We start from the raw sequence: 8,941 nt of genomic DNA, 5'->3' as shown, positions 1-8,941 counted from the left end.
AACAACCCAAAATCGGCGACTAATCGGCGCCTTCGACATAGCGGTCAAGCTCTAGTTGTCTACCTACAGTGAAGTCCAGAAGGGCGTAGGCGCCATTATCCCATTGGTGGTTAGAAAGGCTTTTATCTAACTACCAGTCCTGGACGTAGGGCTCTTCACCTCTGTCCTGTCTGAGGCAGGGGCGTAGCTAGGAATTTTTCATCGATTGGGGGCCCGGGGGGCTTGGCCTCTTTGGGGGCCCCTGCAGTTGCTTAATATTAAACTTTCAATGTAAAAAACACTCATTAGGGGGCCCCCCTCAAGTGGGGACCCGGGGGGATTTTGAAATGCTCCCCCCTCCTACCCCCACTTTAGCTACGCCACTGGTCTGAGGGCTCCCAACGGTAGACGGCCATATCGATTGACTGGGCCAGACCGGACCTAGACGTGTACACAGCGCACCGTCCCCGTTCCTGGGCCCCACTCGCTACAAGTGGCCGAGAACAGTGCTAACTTGGGGAGCTTGTCTCATATTCCTATACTGTAACCGCCACTGTTCCGTGCAAGGACCGCCACTCCAGCTAACGAGACACTGATGACGGCCCCCTTGTGGAACGTGTTAGACACCTTATTTATATAGGTTAGTTATTTTAGTTATTTAGCGACGCACCATAGTAGACGCATATTGAACGGGACTAGTGACGTTTGGGATATGTTGGGTTAGAGACCGGAAAATCAGTTAGCGTTAGAACACTCCAGGGTAACGACGTGTTTAGTGACAGAGACTTCTACTGTGGCCTTTTATCATAATAAATATATATTAACTTGTTCATCATCGTTGACTACATCTCTTCACCTGTTACAATTGATGTGCCAGTTCTTGTTTGTGTTGTTGGTCAACTACACGTAATACACCCGAACAATTACACCCAAACGATTGCAGAGTAATTGGTTGACTTCAAGACAGCCTGAACTAGCAACATCACAGTGGCGACCCCGAACCTCGAAGCCGGACCCTTGATGAAGCCGAACATCGAACCGGACCTCGAAGCAGAACGTTTACTCAGGTGAGGGTCGTGCACTCGAAGATATAAGATTTCATCGGAGTACGGCTGAACACAGCAGTATCGCAGAGTGACTTTGTTCTAGATCTACATGCAGTCGTCGCCTGTTTGATCGCACGTTCAACGAGCCGTTAACTCAGGGTGACCTTCGTCAGGACAGTAATCATCGTAACGTCTGGTCTACTTAACCAGTATATTATCAAAGCCTGATCTTCATATGCTGAATCGACCTACAACCAGAGAAACCGTTCGTTCATAACGGGTGAGAGATCGTTAGTGAACCTGTTGGACATATTTTTTCTTCGTCATAGGAGCCACATTGAGTATCAAGTTTTACCTCGTCAGTTTCGAGAAGGACAGTTTGCCCGCTGTCAGAAGTATTGTGAGTACTACAAGTTTGGTAGCTAACTAAATCGAAATCGCTCTGTCGTCTTACCCTTGGAGAGATTCTTGTGGAGCAGTTTGCTCATTGAACCGGTTGCTTGCCACGTTTATAACGGTCACTGTGTTTAACCTTTGGAAGGTTAGTGAAGTAATCTTTATCAGTACTGAACATTGATCTATCTAGTATTCGTCGGTCTAGACCATATCTAGACGTGCTGATATTGTTGTGGAAATAGCTACATCCACTTAATTTCGTTGAAAACCGTTAATCGTCTAACGGAACGTCGTCGGAGGTGACCTTGGTCTCACCTAGTCTACATTGGACAGTTTGGTCTAGTGAAGCAGAGTACAACAGCAAACTTCGTCGTACTACCAGAGTAGCAGCAGAAGCAGTGAACTATTTTAGAGAACCGTTATTCGTCAGCCCAGATCAAGTCATCGTCGAGAAAGTCGTTATTCGTCAGCCCAGATCAAGTCATCGTCAAGAAAGCCGTTATTCGTCAGCCCAGATCAAGTCATCGTCAAGAAATTCGTTATTCGTCAGTCGTCCAGATCAAGTTGCCGTCAAGAGACTGTTATTTGTCAGTAGTCATCTACACAAGTCAAGTCATCGCCAGAAGAACCGTTAACCTATTCGTCAGTAACTGTGTACACAAAGTCGTCGGAACTACACATACGGTCATCAACAGTCGTCGAAGAAACTGGAACATTTTGCTGTGGCATATCAGGACATCTGTGGCATTACGTGGGATACTGGTAGCACCGGAGAACAGAGTCAGAACTGGAAGAGAGGCAGTGGAATTTGTTGTGATCTAACATATTCGGGAGTCCGAACAAAGGGATCTTTCTTATCAAAAGCTAAGTGCCATTTTTCTTATTAGTATATGTTTAGATTGCCCTTAGAAATAGATTTTGTCTAAATTTGGTACGTTAGCCTGAGTAAAATCAGGTGGTGCGCCTTAAAACCCGTCGGGGTAGAAGACGTAATTTAGATGAAAAGCTATATTATACGTTTAGGGTTGTAATTTGTTTTGTTTGTGTAAACGTCATATCCGTTGTTGCCTGGTTACTTCGTGACGTTATCATTGTGTGCCATATTGTCACATCCCAACCCATAGTGATAGTCTCATTTAATTATTTCATTTGTTTATATTATTTTAAATTATTTATTTTTATTAATTTAATTAGATCTGTAATTTTTTTCACTTAATGATAGAAAGTGCGGGTAGGATTCTTTTACTGTGAATCAGACTAAAATAATTTTAGTTTGAGCGGTTAAAATCAATTATGATTTTGCCATGAGAATAATGCCGAAACTGGCTATGTAGTCAAACACTGTCGTCTGGCTAAATTTAGATCTACAAATTGTTGTACATCTCTTTGGTACAATTTAATCATCTAGACTCTAATTTGAAATATTATTAATTGAAAAATGAATGAAGGTAGTACATTCTAGATATATATATCTTGTTGAAGATATATTTGACACTGTATACACATATTTGTTTCGTATGGTGAAATAGAACCATAATATACTCTAGATCTGGACTCTAGACAGTCTTTGAATTTACTCTAGACATTTCAGTCATACCAGATTTTAAAATCGATCATAGTTGGTCATACTAGATCTAATAGTCATAGTGCTCTTGATAACTAGATCTAAATGGTAATATTATACATACTATAATATACTAGATTTAAATTTGTGTGTAATACTGGACCTAATATACAGATTTGAATATAACCATAATAACTCAGACTAGATTTACACATTTACTAAATCTATAGATAGAGACATAACACTTAAAACTGGTATAAAAGTGTGTAAAAACTTTTAAAGTATAGCCATAACCAATATAGGCTAAGTAAAAATATATATAAAATATAAAACACAATGGCTACATCATCATATGTGGACCTTAAGGAGGTTAAGGAAACCGCTATGCAGGATGGAAAGGCCATGGAGTTAAAAGGAAAGGATTTAGCCGCTTATGTACAGCAAGTTGTGAGGGAAGAAATGGAACGTCAAGATAAAATAAGAAGGGAAAAAGAAGAGATAGAAAGACAAGAAGAACATCAAAGACAAGAGATAGAGAGGCAAGAAAGGATCAGAAAGGAAGAATATGAAAAGCAAAAAGAAGACCAAGAAAGGCAGAGAGAGCATGAAGCTAAAATGGAGAAGATGAGATTGGACGCAGCACAAGCCAGAGCCCAAACTGAACAAAGAAATAACACAAATAACTCAAATAATTATACCACTCAAAGAGACAACCCTAATTCACAGACATGGCTAAAGAGAAAAATACAAAGTTTTGATGAACAGAAGGATGACATTGGTGATTTCCTGAAAAGATATGAGGCAAAAATGTCTACATTTAATATGCCTGAAGAGGAATGGTCTGAAATACTGATAGACTTTGTTCATGGTCAAGCTCTAACAATATGCCAAAATCATGACCATCATATTGATGATAGCTATCAGGTTTTAAAAAGAGAGTTATTAAATGCATATGGTCATAATGCTACAACTTTTAGAAAGAAATACTTTGACAATATACCATCATTAGGAATAGAACCCCAAACTACCATTAATATGGAAAAGGATTTTTTCAATAAGTGGGTAAAATTAGAAAAAGTGAATAACTCTTATGAAGGATTAAAAAATTTTATTCTAGTGGACAACTTTGTAAATAAATGTGATCCTCAGTTACAATCTTTTATTAGAGAAAGAAACCCAAAAACTATAGATGAAATAACAGAAATAATGAGAGTATACAAAAATGCCTATCCAAATAAACCATTTTCTGATAGGGATAAGAGCAAAGTAGATTTAATAGGATACACCAAAGAAAATGTTGATAGAAGTAGAAATAGAAACAGATCAAATAGTGGAAATAGAAAATATAGTGAAATAACCTGTTTTAAATGTCAAGGAAAAGGTCATATAGCAGCTAACTGTAGAAGAGGGAATAGTAGGTCTGGAAGTAGAAATAGATACAATGAACAAAATAACAGTAGATATAGGAGTAGAGATAGAAATGACAGGGGAAATTATAGAAATAGGAGTTACAGTAGGGAATACAAAAATAAAGGTACAGATAGGATATATTTCATGGAAGGAAATAGGAACAATTTTGCAGTGTACCCAGGGTTTGTAGATAGAATTCCGGTGGAATTAATCAGGGATTCAGGTTGTAACACCTTGGCAGTAAAAACTAAATTTGTCAAACCTCATTGGTATAAAGGGTTTACTAGGAAAGTAGAATTAGCAGATGGCACTGTAAGGGAATTTAAAGCTATAAGGGTGTACATTGAAACTCCATTTTTCACTGGTTATTGTGATGGCATTGCAATACCAGAAATGAGATATGATATGTTAGTAGGAAACATAAAAGGAGTTAAAGAATGTTCAAGAAAAGAATTAGAAGACTGGCAAAACAAATACAAAACCATAAGACAAAATCATGAAAACATAGAAACACAAAATATAACAAGTATGATTATAACAAGATCAATGGATAAAAAAGATGAGAAACAGGAAAATACAATAAATGTAATAAGTAATGATAAAGAAGAAGAAACCAGTAATGTAATACAAATAGAAAATACAGATGTTAAGGAAAGAGAGATAGAAAAGGAAACACAAAATAGTCTTGAAACACAAATATCTCAAAGTGAAAAAGAAACAACACCCACATTTGCATTAGAACAAATGAATGATAATATTATTGGGAAAATTTATTCAAGAATATCAGATAAAAACAATAATAATCCAATGGAGAAATTTTGTATAGAGAATAAAATATTATTTAGACAAACAAGTAATGATAACAAGAAAATAAAACAACTTGTCTTACCACAGAAATATTGGAAAGATGTTTTAATCATGACACATGATAATAATTTAGCAGCACATAGGGGAGTAAAGAAATGTTATAGGAATTTGTCAAAACAAGTATTTTGGCCCAAAATGAAAGCAACAATCAACAAATACATAAACTCATGTGACATATGTCAAAAGAGATCTAACAAAAGCCTAGTGAATAAAGCACCTATTCAAGAAATGGATGAACCTACAGCACCATTTCAGAAAGTATCTATTGATTTAATAGGTCCTTTAATTCAAACTGAAAATAATAACAAATACATTCTAACAGTAATAGACATGTTTAGTAGATATCCAGAGGCAATCCCATTATCAAATACAAGTGCAGAAAATATCATTAATGCCATAACTCAAAAAGTAATTACAAGACATGGTATACCTAAAATTATATTGAGTGATCAGGGATCTCAGTTTAAGTCAGAACAATTTAAGAAATGGACTAAACAATACAATATACAACACATATACTCTTCGGTTTACCACCCGGAGAGTAACGGTTTATGTGAACGATATGGTGGATCATTAAAAAGATCACTAACAAAAATAATTCAGAATAATCAGAACAAGTGGGATCATTACATTAACTATGTACTATTTGCTCATAGAAACAACATCCATGAAGCAACACAATTTTCACCATATGAAATAATACATGGAAGAAAACCCAGAGATGAATTAGATGTTTTTAAAGAAAATCTAATAGGCAATGAGAATAAATTAAATAATGACAGTGAAACAACAATCACAACAGAATTGAAAGAAATATGGACTCAAGCATATAACAACAATAAGAAGTACAAACAAAGTGCTCATGAGAATATAAATAAGAAAAGACAATTGAAAACACTAGAAGTAGGAAACAATGTATTAATATTGATAAATGACCTGAAAAATAAAATTGGTAAACAATGGAAAGGTCCATTTAAGGTGATAAAACAAATTAGTGATGTGAATTATCAAATTGAAATAAATGGGAAAATTAAAACATATCACATAAATAATTTGAAACTGTATCATGATAGAGAAGATGAGTTGATACAAAACATTCAGGAGGAAATAGAAAATACATTTTCAGAAAAAGAAGAATGCTTGATGATAATAACAAATGAAAATCACAATGAAAATGATATTAAGGAAATACCTGTAATAGAAACAAAAGAGAATCAAACTTGGCAAAAGATTAATCTTAATAATTTAACTAAGGAAAAGTCAAAAGATATAACTAAAATAATACAAGAATACAAAGAAATTTTTTCCAGTATACCAGGAAAAACTAATATTATTAAACATGACATTAAAGTAACAGACTCAAAACCTATCAAGCTTAAGCCATATAGAATACCGCTACATTTACAAGACAAAGTAAAGAAAGAAATAGACAATTTACTAGAATCAGGTATAATTGAGCCATCAACATCTCCTTATGCTTCACCAATTGTGATAGCCAAAAAGAAGAATGGAGATATAAGGTTATGTATTGATTATAGGAAACTTAACAACATCACAGAATTTGACCCATATCCAATGCCAAATATAGAGGATATTTTACATAAATTAAATGGAGCAAAATTTTTTACTAAATTAGATTTAACTAAAGGTTATTGGCAAATACCTTTAACAGAAAATGCAAAACCTTACACAGCATTTGTAACACCATATGGTATTTTTCAATGGAATTATATGAGTTTTGGATTAGTAAATGCACCTGCCACATTTAATAGAATGATGAACATGATAATTGGAAACAAAGAAAATGTTATTTGCTATTTGGATGACATATGTATTTTTAATAATAGTTGGGAGGAACATTTGGTAGATGTAAAAGAAGTATTCAAAATAATAAAAGAAAGTGGACTTACAATTCAAGCAGAAAAAGTAGAAATAGGATTGGAGGAAATAATTTTCTTAGGACATAAAGTAAATAACAACATGATTAGCCCTATTGAAGATAACATAAAGAAAGTACTTAATATTGAAATACCTACAACAAAAAGACAAATTAAAAGCATATTAGGAATAGTAAATTATTACAGAAAGTTTATAAAAAACTTAGCAGAAATAGTGAATCCACTAAATGACTTACTTAAAAAAGGAAAACCTCAAAAAGTAGTTTGTAATGAGGAATGTGTGAAAGCTATTGACAGAATTAAAGATGTTTTTAGTCATGAACTAATATTAAGACTACCTGATAAAGACAAAATATTTTATGTCACAACTGATGCATCTGGTAATGCTATTGGTGGTTGTTTAATGCAGAACTATGATAACTTACATCCTATATTATATGTAAGTAGAAAATTGTCAGAGGCAGAGAAAAAATATAGTGTCATTGAAAGAGAAGCCTTAGCTGTAATATGGGTAATTACTAAGCTAGAGAGTTATTTAATAGGAAGGAAATTCATATTATTAACTGATCATAAACCTATTCAATATATACAGCAAAAGAGCATGAAAAACAGTCGTGTTTATAGATGGTTCTTAGCACTACAGGAGTATAAATTTGAAGTGAAAGCTATTAGTGGATCTGTGAATATTGTAGCTGATTTATTGTCTAGAATGACATTGAAGTGAAACAATTTTGTAAATAAACTATGATTATATTGAGTATGTAATATATATTAATATATTGACACCATTTATATGTTATGGAAAAGGGAGATAAGTAAATTTGATGTTAAGCATTTAAAAGTAAGTATGGATATTTTTTTTTGTGTGAATCATTTCATATATCATTGACGAAAGTTAGTTCTATGGAAAAGGGTGAGTATAAAAGAAAAATGGACAAAAGCGTATAAAAGGGTGGTAAGAAAAAATGTATTGAATGTGTAAATAAAGTTTGTAATTGTTTTTTGAAATATTGTATTTTATCAGATTACTGCCAGTGAAGAACATTTGAGATGTGTAGGACATGCCCATAGGATGCCACATTTTCCTCTATGATGAACTGTGTACTAAGGAGGATGATTCTGGAATGTTATGAACTGTTATGAACATTGACATTGAATATGAAGAACTGTCAAGTCAAGATGAAAATGTCAAGATGAAGAAGTCAAGATGAAGATGTCAAGATTTTATGTTTGTTGTCTTCCCCTTAAATTGAAAATGCCCTTGTAAGACTTGACAGTAGTGGAAAAATATTGACATATTTTTTTTTCAAGGGGGGGAGGAATCTGTTAGACACCTTATTTATATAGGTTAGTTATTTTAGTTATTTAGCGACGCACCATAGTAGACGCATATTGAACGGGACTAGTGACGTTTGGGATATGTTGGGTTAGAGACCGGAAAATCAGTTAGCGTTAGAACACTCCAGGGTAACGACGTGTTTAGTGACAGAGACTTCTACTGTGGCCTTTTATCATAATAAATATATATTAACTTGTTCATCATCGTTGACTACATCTCTTCACCTGTTACAATTGATGTGCCAGTTCTTGTTTGTGTTGTTGGTCAACTACACGTAATACACCCGAACAATTACACCCAAACGATTGCAGAGTAATTGGTTGACTTCAAGACAGCCTGAACTAGCAACATCACAGTGGACTGTGATGTTGCTAGTTCAGGCTGTCTTGAAGTCAACCAATTACTCTGCAATCGTTTGGGTGTAATTGTTCGGGTGTATTAC

General features: G+C 34.5%; 1 long non-coding RNA gene across 1 annotated transcript; it reads left to right on the top strand.

Annotated features, from left to right (window-relative positions):
* Nucleotides 1–599: 599 nt before the first annotated feature.
* Nucleotides 600–8,697, top strand: LOC129926283 (uncharacterized). The gene is made up of 2 exons (XR_008777924.1): nt 600–2,869; nt 8,185–8,697. It is a non-coding gene; the product is annotated as an uncharacterized LOC129926283 (long non-coding RNA).
* Nucleotides 8,698–8,941: the final 244 nt, after the last annotated feature.

Source organism: Biomphalaria glabrata, chromosome 5, assembly GCF_947242115.1.
Source record: "Biomphalaria glabrata chromosome 5, xgBioGlab47.1, whole genome shotgun sequence".
Taxonomy (NCBI): domain Eukaryota; kingdom Metazoa; phylum Mollusca; class Gastropoda; family Planorbidae; genus Biomphalaria; species Biomphalaria glabrata.
The sequence above is the reverse complement of the archived record's forward strand: the minus strand, read 5'-3'. Positions and strand labels throughout refer to the sequence as shown.